Genomic DNA, 12,697 nt, shown 5'->3' on the forward strand with positions numbered 1-12,697 from the left:
TACTGCAGCTTTATTTGTCGGAGACAGATTGGTCATCATGATCATGAGATCATCCAAGTGCCGTGATAGTTCCAGTGCTCTTGAGGTTGTTGTTAACGACTATAACTGAATGATTCTGTCGTTGAAGAGTGGAATTCCAATCCGTTGCATCCCTTTTGGGCTCTATTTTATTCCTTCTCAGACCATCAATTCAAACATATTGGCTAAGTTTGGAATAATGAAATCTAAAAGAGTGAAGTACAATCATAATCATATACATGATAATCATATACATCAATTAGTATTTTGGTTTATTTCATCTTATGTTAGAGATGATGATGATCTTATTCAACAGCTAGTCAAAGATGTTTTAGAGAAAAAGAATTAATATTTCAAATCCAAGACTTGTGCTCTCAGCGACTTACTGAGGAGGAGGAGGAGGAGAGGGTGAAAGATTTTTCTCAGAGAAGAGGAAAATATGCTTGACGTCATCGGGTGTGTTTGGATGGAAGTCCCGCATTAGGTTGCGGAGGTCTCTGTCATTGGTGATGCTGAGGAGGGATTTTTAGGCCGTACCCCAGGATCTGGTACTTGAAGTAGGCCACGTCAGCGGTGTCATTGGTGGCGGAGAGCTCGGCGATCATGTCATTGAAATTGATATTGCTGCGGACGTGGAGTTTCTTGTTATTGCCTCCTTCGTACAAGTATTGATTGTTTCAATCGTGGAACTTGATGTTGGCCACCGTAGCTGCCCAAGAAACTCACCTCCCTCTTCATTTCTTTTGACTGTTGTGTTCAGTTTCAAAGCTTTAGTTTGCACTATATATATATATTATAATGGAGAATCCCCGCATGATAACTCTTAAATGATTAATTAGAGATATTTAGTCAAATATGAGGAATTCTCACATGATCATTCTTAAATGATTAATTAAAAATATTTAGTCAAATATATCAATTTATCTAATAATTCTTAATATTATTTTTATGTGAAGATATTATCATGAGAATATCTTATTATTATTATCTTCCTTTGAAAAAACCTACTTTTTATTATTAAATGATAAATAAAAATATTATTTGTATACTAAAATCAACTATTAAAACCAGTCACTAATATATTTGTGTATAAATACACATGCCATTTAATTTATTTTCAATTTGTATTTATATTAGTGACTGATTTTGATGTACACGTAATATAATTCAATGATAAATTATAAAATTTAATTTTAATATATTATAAAAATACTATTTTTTAAAAAAATAAAATATGCTTTTGATACAGGATCGGCTATTTTTTTTATTATGAAAGTAAAAGTAGTGATATACTTTAACATTGTAATTTTTTTGTATTTTCTAAAATTGTGGAAAGTACACAAATTAGAGGGTCTGATTTCTATATCTCAATTTTTTTTATTTATTTTTAACACAAATCAGACTGTCCAATTTGTGTACTTCTACAAATCGGACGATCTGATTTGTATACCTCTAGAAATTGAATGGTCCGATTTTTGTATCTCTAAAAATTGGATGGTCCGATTTTTGTATCTCTAATAAATTGAACGGTCCAATTTTTACTTTTCTAATTAACTAGTTCTACATTTAAAAATAGAGCAATGCTAGGGGGCCAGCAATTTTTGTGATTGTTAGCCATCAACTAGCCATCAATGATAATTTGATGGTGTGAGATTGGTGTGAGATTTCATCCAATGACTCACATTTCTCTGCTGGTTACATGCTGGCCAAAATTCAATTAAACTGCTGGCCCCGTAGAGTTTTCCTTAAAAATAACATCATAATAATCTATATTTTAAAAAAATACCATTACTACTCTAATATTAAAAATAAAGAATTTACATAAATCTTCGTAAGAAGATATAAAAAATTAAAATTACGAACACGCTAGGAAACCATCTAGAAATAATAAAAAAAAAAGTCCCGAAAACCCCGGTCCCCCATCCCCTTTTATTTCCTTCCGTTTTCCTTTTGTTTTTCTTTTCTTTTTTTTTTCGTTTTAATAAAATAAATTAAATATATATTTTTTAAAAATAAAAAGTTAATTTTGATGGGCTTTTTAATATAATTAAATGAAAAGGATACTTTTATTTTAAATTTTAATATTTTTTATTAAATAAAATTCTTTTTTTTTGTAAATCAAAAAAATTTGAAAATCTAAAATAAATTTTGATCTCATTTTTTCATATGCCTTTTAAATAAATATTCAAAAAATTTTACAAAATTTCAAATCAAATGTATAAATAATTTGTTGAATAAAAAGTCATATATTAATTATTTTTTGTTATATTTTAAAATGATTTTTGTTATCAATAAATTAAAAAAATACTTCTCTCTAATTCGGAAGCATTTGGTGGCTTGCTCCCTTCTAATTTTAATTTGATTTTCTTTTTATTCCGAGATCTTTTTGCTCTTTTTTAATGTTAGTTTTAAGGAAAAGTATAAGTACATAATAAAAATATTAAATAATATAAATAATGAATATATTATATATTTAATTTATTAGATGTGTGAATAGTTATTTTAATATTAATATTTAAGTGAATGTAGTGTGTTTTATTTGAATTAAATTAATTTTAAAATTTATTACTTATATTATTTAAAAAAATCGTTAGTTATCTAATATAATCCTAATTTTAATATTTGTTATTCTTTGTTAGTCAACAGATCGAACTCATTGTTCTTTATGTTCACACTTCACACTAGCTCTTGTGAAGCTACAACTAAGGTTATTACTTCTCTCAGAGATGGCTAATTTAGTCAAAACTGTTGCAATCCACATATGAGGGTAGTAATCACTATTGGAAATATTTTAAGTGTATCGAAGAGTATTGAAGAGTATTGATGTACCAATTGTTTTAATGGTTGATTTTAATTAATATATATTATATATATTTTTTATAATTTAAATCAACAGTTAAAACAACTGGTGCATCGGTATTCTCAATGCACTTAAAATGTTTACATGATTATTTAGTATGTAAGTGATTGAATATTACTATATAATTATATATACAAGTTTTTTTGCCATACAAGTCATACAAGTTAATCTTAACCTAATAAAATTCACTTATATAATGCGCGCATGAAAATTACGTTGTTTTTCTTTGTATCTCGCCTTCTTCTTTCTCTTTCTTTTCCTTCTTCTTTTTATTCTTCTTTGCGTTTTTCCTCATTTTTCTTTGTGTGTTTTATCATCATCATCTTTTTTTATTACTATTATTCTTGCTACATTTTTTTCCTCCTCCTCTTTATATTGATTTTGTAACATTATGTATTTTTTTCTTTGTTTGATTTTTTCTTCCCAAAAAAATTTTTGAGAATATGAAATAAGAATAAAATTCACTTATATAATGTGCGCATGAAAATTACGTTGTTTTTCTTTGTATCTCGCGTTCTTCCTCCTCCTTCTTTTTCTTCTTCTTTTTATTCTTCTTTGCGTTTTTCCTCCTTTTTCTTTGCGTATTTTATCTTCATCGTCTTTTTTTATTACTATTGTTGTTGCTACATTTTTTTCCTCCTCCTCTTTATATTGATTTTGTAACATTATGTATTTTTTTTCTTTGTTTGATTTGTTCTTCCCAAAATTTTTTTTGAGAATATGAAATAAGAAGATGAAGATGAAGAAGAAGAAACAGCAGAAGAGGAGGAGGAAGAAGAGAAAAATGAAGAGTTTTGAATTATGCAAAACTTATGAGCATACATACATAAAAAATTCTTCGTGTTACACTCAATATCTTCATTTTACACCCAAATTTGCTACAAATATAGAAAAATATATGCTGCATTTTTTTCTTTTTTTTTCTTATTTCTTTCTTTCTCTTAGTTGAATGAATGTAAGTTCATCATCTTCCAAGTAATTTGTACCATTATGTGTTTTTTCTTCTTTTTCTTTGTTTGATTTTTTTTTTTGCTTTTATTCTTGTTAAAAGAGTAAAATAAGAAGAAACTTGAGAAGATAAAATAAGAAAAAAAAGATGATGATGATGATGATGAAAAAGAAGAAGAAGAAGCAGCAGAAGATAAGGAGGGAGAGAAGAAGAGTTTTGATTATGCAGAACTTATCAGTACACATACTCCAAAAATTCTTAAACAATACACTCAAATATTTTCATATTACACCCAAATTTGCTGCAAATACAGAAAAATATTTTCTTTAACTCAGAACTTTTACATTACATTCAATTCAAACCATGATGAATAACAATTTTCATAAACAAAAACATTATTCACCTACAGAATTATAAACTACTAACGAAAACATTAACTAGAATCAAAGCAGACCTCAGCCATTTAGTTGGATTCAAAATAATAATCAATTTTGTTATGATTCAATTGACAATCTGAACTTGAATTATTCATTATCTTCAACAACAAGATAACTGATGATGGAGGAGAAGGAGGAAAAGGAAAGAGGAGAAGAAATTCCAATAAAAAAAAGAATGAGGAAGAGGAGGAGGAGGAGGAGGAGGTGGTGGTGTTGGTGACGACGACAAGGAAAGAGAAAAATAACGAAGAAGAAGAAAAAGAACGTGTAGTAACGGCACGAAGAAAAACGTGTGTGCGTGAATATAAATGACTTGTATAGATTTGTATCAAAAAATGACTTGTATATGGAGAATAATACTAAGTGGCTTAGCTATGTATTAGACGACTAAATCCCCATGTTGGTCTCTGAGATTCACGCGGTTACTCATTTTGGTTCCCGAAATTTAAAATTACATATATCGGTCCTCCAGATTCAAGTTCAGGCACCAATGTGGTTTCTCGACTCTTTTCGGCGATGACTAGGAAAACGGTGTGCTAAGATGGCACCCTCCCTGCCACGCTAGATGATGAATAAACGACGTCGTTTACCCTTAGCATCCAAACAAGTCAGAAATGTCGTCACTTTGTATATATGAAGGGAGAAGAAACGATTGAGACCTAAAATAAAGTATTCTTCTTCTTTTCTACCTCCACTATTCTTTATTTCTGACTTGTTTGGGTGCCAAGGGTAAACGACTTCGTTTACTCATTATTCAACGTAGCAGAAAGAGTGCTATCTCAGCACTCCGTTTGCCTAGTCATCGCCAGAAAGAGCCAAAAAATTATATTGGTGTCCGAATTTAAATCTAAAAGATCAGTACAGATAATTTTAAATTTCAAAAACTAAAATAGATAATCGCATAAATCTGAAAGACTAAAATGGAGATTTAGTCTGTGTTAGACACTTAAAGTTTTGCCATTACTGCTATTTGTTTTATAAATTCATTGTACTTGATTTCACAAAGGCAATGACAAATTGACAATAAATTGTGTGGTTTGATTTCTGTAAAAAGATTAGTCTTAAAATTAAATATTAATTACAAAAAATTCTTTTTAGAATAAAAAATTAAAATTGATTGGATCGATCCAAGTGGAATCTAGGTTTTTTTTTATTTCTTGGCAGTGTGCTTTTTCTTTAAAAAAATATTATATATACAACTACTAATAACTATATAATATATGTTTAATTTTTAATTAAAACATATCTGTATGAAATATAATAATTGCATATATAGAATAGCTAATAAAATACTAATAATATATTATATTTTAATTTTAATTAAAGATACTTTATTTTAAAAATTATATGAAATATGTATAATAAAGTTATTATACACGTGTGTATAAATTGGAATATTTCTTATGATTTTTAAACGACATAAAATTTTTAGTGTTCCTGCCTGAAACTGCTATCTAACGAGTAGCCCGACAACTCCAACACAGTTTTCTGTTTAAAAGCGCTAGTGTCAGTCTTCAAGTTTCTCAAAATTGTGACTCATGCGCTTAGATGTATGAAAAGAATTCTGACACTAAAGTCAATTTTTAATATTAAATTTTTTTTTAAAGTTATTATTTTCAAGTGAGTTTGTATTTAATGTCCTCTATAGCTGAGACCGTTTTCTATTATCGTTGCATAGCGAAAACTGATCTGTACATATTCTCTTCGATTTGTTTGTGGTTTGTTTGGTGATAGCCGAACTGTTTTTTTATTGGCCTAGATACATGTGAATACTATAGAGGTGCTTAACAATGGTTATTTGATTAGATACTACTTTTGATATTTGAAAATTTGTCCCAAAATATAATGACATGTATCCAAAGTTACGATATACGGACATGAATACGGGACACAATACGATATGGAACACGTCGACACGTAAATTTTAAAATTTTATAAGATACGGGAACATGCATATATATAAAATATAAAGTATTTTTTAAATAAATCGAAATGTATTCTAATATTTTATTGATATTATAATATAAATTATTTTTTTTAATTATTTTTAATTTTTTATTTTAATTATATCAAGTATTCAAAATATTTTTTATTTTAATAAATAATAATATATACTATATCTAAATTTATTTCAAGAATATATATTAAAAATAAGACTGGACACGTTGATACGTGATGATATTTAGGTGTATTCAAATATATGTGGAGAAAATTTTTTACTTTTTATTAAGATATAATTAGACACAACAGACACGTATATCGATGAATATTGTGTCTAAAATATGTCTGACGTACAGATACAACAACTCAATAAAATTTCCGTACTTTATAGATCCAAAATATTTGGGTATGGATCATTTAGGATTTACAATCAACAATAACTATTGACCAGAAGATAATTTCATCGCAATTTTAGTATTAGTACAATAGAAATAATTGTCCTTTTATAAGATAAATGTTTAATAAATTTGAGTTTAAGTTTGCATTAGAGATAATATCTAATTTCAAATAACACCAGACAACTTTAATTTTAAGATGGGTTGGTTGGCGTTTTAAAATTAACTAAATGGTGGATTTACAAATTTGTTATGATATTGAGCTCTATTAAGAGTTTATCGTTTGACACTTACTTAAGCAAACTAATAGACTAATCATTAGACCAATTAACTTAGTTTAAGTAATTATTTTATATGACATCATGTTAAGGGTTTTTAAAATTTTCGTGGTCAATCTCCTCGTTTATATGTATTTAAGCAAAAATAAATAAATAAATAAATTTTAAGTGTTGTTTGGAGTTTAATATGATTAATTTAATTTTTTTTTTCAAATCAATTAAAAGGTGTTTTGGTAACTCTATAAAAAATTTTGTTTTTAAGAACACATAACGCACCACAAAAAAAATAGTAATTTCTGCAGGTCTAACTTCATTATCTAATTAATATTGTGCGTATTTGGTAAAAAAAAAAATACCCTAACTAATTTTTAATTACATACTAATCCTTGTTACAGGAGTTAAGGCTGTCTCTGTCAGATCAATACCACAAATTTCTGAAACAAGCAACAATGCAGGATTCCAGATGTCCATTTCAATTAAGCCACACAATGTCCTTATGTGTGGATATTTTAAACCATTTACACCATAGAATCTCCCTTTAAAATATACAAAAGATAAAAAACGCTGTACCACTTCGCTCAGTTGTTATTTAGTTTATGAAAGAAGAATTTCAAATCCAGTAATTGTTAACATTTATATTTTTTATTTTTTTCGTTTTTCCTCTTTTAACTTCATTTATTTACTATTTTATTAGTTGATTGTTGGTTAAAAAAATTAATTTCTTAACAAATTAAAATTAAATAGAGGGAGAACTACTATTTGTTTGATACCAAATATTTAATTGGTAACTCCACTCAATTATCAGTAAAATTTTTATGTGGTTAACGTACATAAACAATGCTAAGTCAAAGAAGGGAGGAAACTACTAAATAGTAAGAGAAAGATTTTTTTTAATTATCTAAAAAAGATTTTATAAAAAATAAAAATAATTTTATGTTTAGATATTTATTATAATTTTTTTATTTATCAATTATATTTAAGTATAATAATATAAAAATATTTTTTATTTATTTATTATGTGAAAAATATTTTTTTAAAATAAAAAATTATATAAATAATAATTTTTAAAAAACTAATATTTTTATTTTTATTATTAGAAAATATCAAATACAATATAAAAAAATTCTTTTTATATTAAAAAATATTTTTTTTATCAACTTAATAGACCAAACAAATACAATCTTATAATTATGATATCTCCGATTACAATATCATACAAACCAAACAGAGCTAAACTTCTAGAATTGGATTGGTTTAGATAAAATTGGTTGAGTTCGTCGGATTTTAATTTGATGTTGAAAGATCCTATTTTGAGTTCTGCATGCATATATATCATCTATATTTTGTCATTCCTTATGCTACAATACCCCAAGTTAGCAACTGAATTGATTTGAGGTACTCCTCTTTCTTTTATTTATTTTCTTTATATATTCTCTAAATATTTAAGTTAAACTAATTTGATTAAGTCACTAACCAGAATTGGCTTGAATTTAATAAATGACCCAATTAATAAATAAACCGAATTTGTGTGTGTAAACTGTAAAAGATTAGAGGTTTCTTGTACAGTACACCTTAATTATTTAAAAAAAAAATGAAGAGTGAGGTCGAACCACAAAAATGTCAACAAGTCTAATCTAATCCAGCTTTGCATCTAATATAATTATGTAAATTTTTATTTTCAAATATTTTGATTTAATTAAAATAATAATGATAATGTTAGAAATGAGTGAAAATAGTGTAGTAATAATTTTTATTAAGATTATAGGTGTATGATAATAAATTAATTATTATTAATTGTTATTAATAAATTAATTGTAGTAATAATTTTTATTAAGATTATACGTGTGATAATAAATTAATTATTATAAATTATTATTAATAAATTTATTATAGTAATAATTTTTATTAAGATTATAGATATGATAATAAAAAAATTAATTAGTATTAATTATTATTAATAAATTTATTGTAGTAATAATTTTTATTAAGATTTAGGTATGATAATAAAATAATTATTATTAATTTTTATTAATAAATTTATTGTAGTAATAATTTTTATTAAGATCATAGGTGTGATAATAAATTAATTATTATTAATTGTTATGAATAAATTTATTGTAATAATAATTTTTATTAAGACCTATGTATGATAATAAAATAATTATTATTAATTGTTATTAATAAATTTATTGTAGAAGATATATAAAATTTATTGAAATAAATATAATTTATTGCAGCATAATTGAATTTTAAAATGAGAAATACTTAATAGTTAATAGAATTTATTGTTTTTGACTAATATTTTTAATTATTAGTTCAAATTTTTTAATTTAATAATTTAATAATATATTTTTAATTTATATTTTTAAATATTATTAACTAAATAATAAATTTTTTAAATAATAAATTTATAGTTATATATATATAATAACAAGTCATTAACATGGGGCTAATATAGTTAATAATGTAGTGCCTTAGCCTTAACGCTATCAGGATGATGGCAGAGAAAGTCCCACAGTAAAACTGTAATTATTGTGTGTAGAATATTTCTATCATGGAAAACACTTAAATAAATATGTCTATTTCATTTTTTATTAAAGATGTTTTTGTGTTATATTTTAATTAATTTTTGTATAATTTATTTGGTATTTTTTGTCATATATTATCAAATTTTTTAAAATATTTTCTTTTTAAAAACAATAAAAAATATTTAGATTGGACTAAAACCAAAAAGTAAAAAATTAACTATTAAATTTTTTTGATATTATTTATATAAAAATATTATATATATATATATAATTTTTTAAAGTAAAATTTATCGTACGAATTATATCATAACAATCTTAAATCTCTTAAAATTTTTATAATATTATAGATTAAAATTAACTAATTTAAATTTGTTTTCATTTTTAATATAAGCATTAAAAATAAATAAAATTTTTATAACTAGATATAGTATAACAAAATATATATAATATTAATCAATTTTTAAAAAATTATAAAAAAAGTTTTTTTTTCTAATAAAGTGTTATTAGAAAATTAATATTGTAAAAACTAATTTCAACCAATTCGATATAATAGGTTATTAAATATATTTAATATAAAACACATTGAATATAAACTTTTGTTGAGTTTAAATTTTAAATAATTTTTAATTGAATTTCGAATATTCTTATTTTAAATAGTTAGAATATTTTAACATCATCTTTTTCGTATTTTTTTAATTGAGTCTTTAATTTTTTAAATTATAAACCTTATTTATAATTAAGAGTAACGTTTCAATACTATCAATAATTAGCCCACACATACAAAAATACCGAAACAATTCTATAGTCATAATTATAATCTAACTTTATAAGCAATACAATGAAACTATATATAAGTAATTTAACTAAATTTTATCTATATCTATAGTCACATTTTATAAATAATATAATCAAATTATATTTATGTTTATAATTAAAATATGAATAAAAATACAAAAATGATTATGATGGTTAATTTTTTTTTCGTTCATAATTTTTTTATTATTTTTGTTGTGAAAAGTTTAATTGTTTTAATTGTTAATTATTTTCTAAAAAAGATAATTGAATAACACAAAAAAATTTATTAAGATTAATTTATTTATATGTGATTAAAAAATAATTGAATAATTATATATGATAAAAAATTAATATTCATTTTAAAATTAAAAATAAAGTTTATTTAAAAATAAAATTAAAAATCATGCTTTTTTTCTTTTTTCTAAAATTTATCTATGAGTAATTCTATAAGTATTTTATGATGAATAAAAATATTGAATTCGTACTGAAATTTATTTTAGTAAAATTCATTTTTATTCTATTAAACGTTAAATAAACTATTAAAAGGAATTTTGTTCCCTCTGTTAGAGGAGAATGATAAACTTCCATATTTCTATTATGTTATCACAATAATTTGGCCCGGTTATTTTTAAAGTCATGATTGTACTTCATGATTTTTTTACTTTTATCTATAAATTTTTTATTGTGCAAAATAATAATAATAATAATAATAATAATAATAATATTAATAAAGAAGTATGTCACAATAAAAAAAGAAACACATCACCAAATAATTTATCATCCGAATTATGTATGAATCAAATCGATAATAGGAGGACTAATACCAAAAATATCGATAACAGACTAGAGACTTACAAAACCTTTTTAATTATTATTGTTAAGGGTGTTCGCAAATTAGATATGGCTAAATGATACAATCCGCACTAAATTCATCATATTGAATTCGATATCCGCACTTTTTATGTTTGGATAGGATATCAAATACATCTGTAAAATAAAAAATATTAAAAAATTTATTTTTAAATATATTTAGTTCTATGAGCACTTTATGTTTACTTTTTCAAAAATTTTTCAGAAATTTTTTAAAACTAATTAATATTATATATTTTGTTACATTACATCTAGTTAAAAAAATTTATTTATTTTTAATACTTATATTAAAAATGAAAACAAATTTTAATTAGTGAATTTTAATCTATAATATAATAATAATATAGTAATTGTTTTATATATCGCATGAATATAAATTAATTATTTTTTATTTATAAAAAATTTAACAAACTTGAGCTTGTTATATATATATATTTTGACGAGTATGACATATTTTTTTATATAAACAATTTCAGAAAAAAATATAAAAATTAATCTATTATTTTTTTGATTTTAGTCCAATTTAAATGTTTTTTATTGTTTTTGGAAAGAAAATCTTTAAAGAATTTAATAATATGTGACAAGAAACACCGAATAAATTATATAAAAACCAATCAAAATGTAATATGAAAATATATTTAATAAAAGATGAAATATGCATTTTTATTTAAGTGATCCGCTTAATAATAAAAAATACGTTTCTTCAAATGAAGATAATAATAGTAGGATATTCTCACGATGATATCTTCATATAACATAATTCTTGACTAAATATATTTAATTAATCAATTAAGAGTTATCATGTAAGTATTCCTCGTGATAATATATATAGCCGCAAACTAAAACTTCGAAAGCCGCAAACTAAAGCTTCGAAACTGAACACAACAGTCAAAAGAAATGAAGACGGAGGTGAGTTTCTTGTGCAGCTACGGTAGCCAGATAAAGTTGCACGATCGAAACAACCAATACTTGTACTAAGGAGGCAATAACAAGAAACTCCATGTCCGCAGCAGCATCAATTTCAATGACATGATCGCCGAGCTCTCCGCCATCAGTGGCACCACTGATGTGGCCTACTTCAAGTACCAGATCCTCCTCAGCATCACCATCGACAGAGACCTCCGCAACTTGATGCGGCACTTCGATCCAAACACACTCGACGATGTCAAGCATATCTTCCTTTTCTCCGAGAAAAATCCTTCATTCTCTCCTCCTCCTCAGCAAGTCGCTGAGAACGCAGCACAAATCTTGGATTTGAAATATTAATTCTTCTTCTCTAAAACATCTTTGACTATCTGCTGAATAAAATCATCATCATCCCTAACATAATATGAAATAAACCAAAATACTAATTGATGTATATGATTATGATTGCACTTCACTCTTTTAGATTTCAACATTCCAAACATGGGGATCATATACATGATCATATACATGATAATCATATACATGATAATCATCACTCTTTTGGAATGATGAAATCTAAAAGAGTGGAGTGCAATCATAATCATATACATGATAATCATATACATGATAATCATATACATCAATTAGTATTTTGGTTTATTTCATATTATGTTAGGGATAATGATGATCTTATTCAGCAGATAATCAAAGATGTTTTAG

This window comes from Arachis hypogaea, chromosome 9, assembly GCF_003086295.3.
Source record: "Arachis hypogaea cultivar Tifrunner chromosome 9, arahy.Tifrunner.gnm2.J5K5, whole genome shotgun sequence".
NCBI lineage: Eukaryota > Viridiplantae > Streptophyta > Magnoliopsida > Fabales > Fabaceae > Arachis > Arachis hypogaea.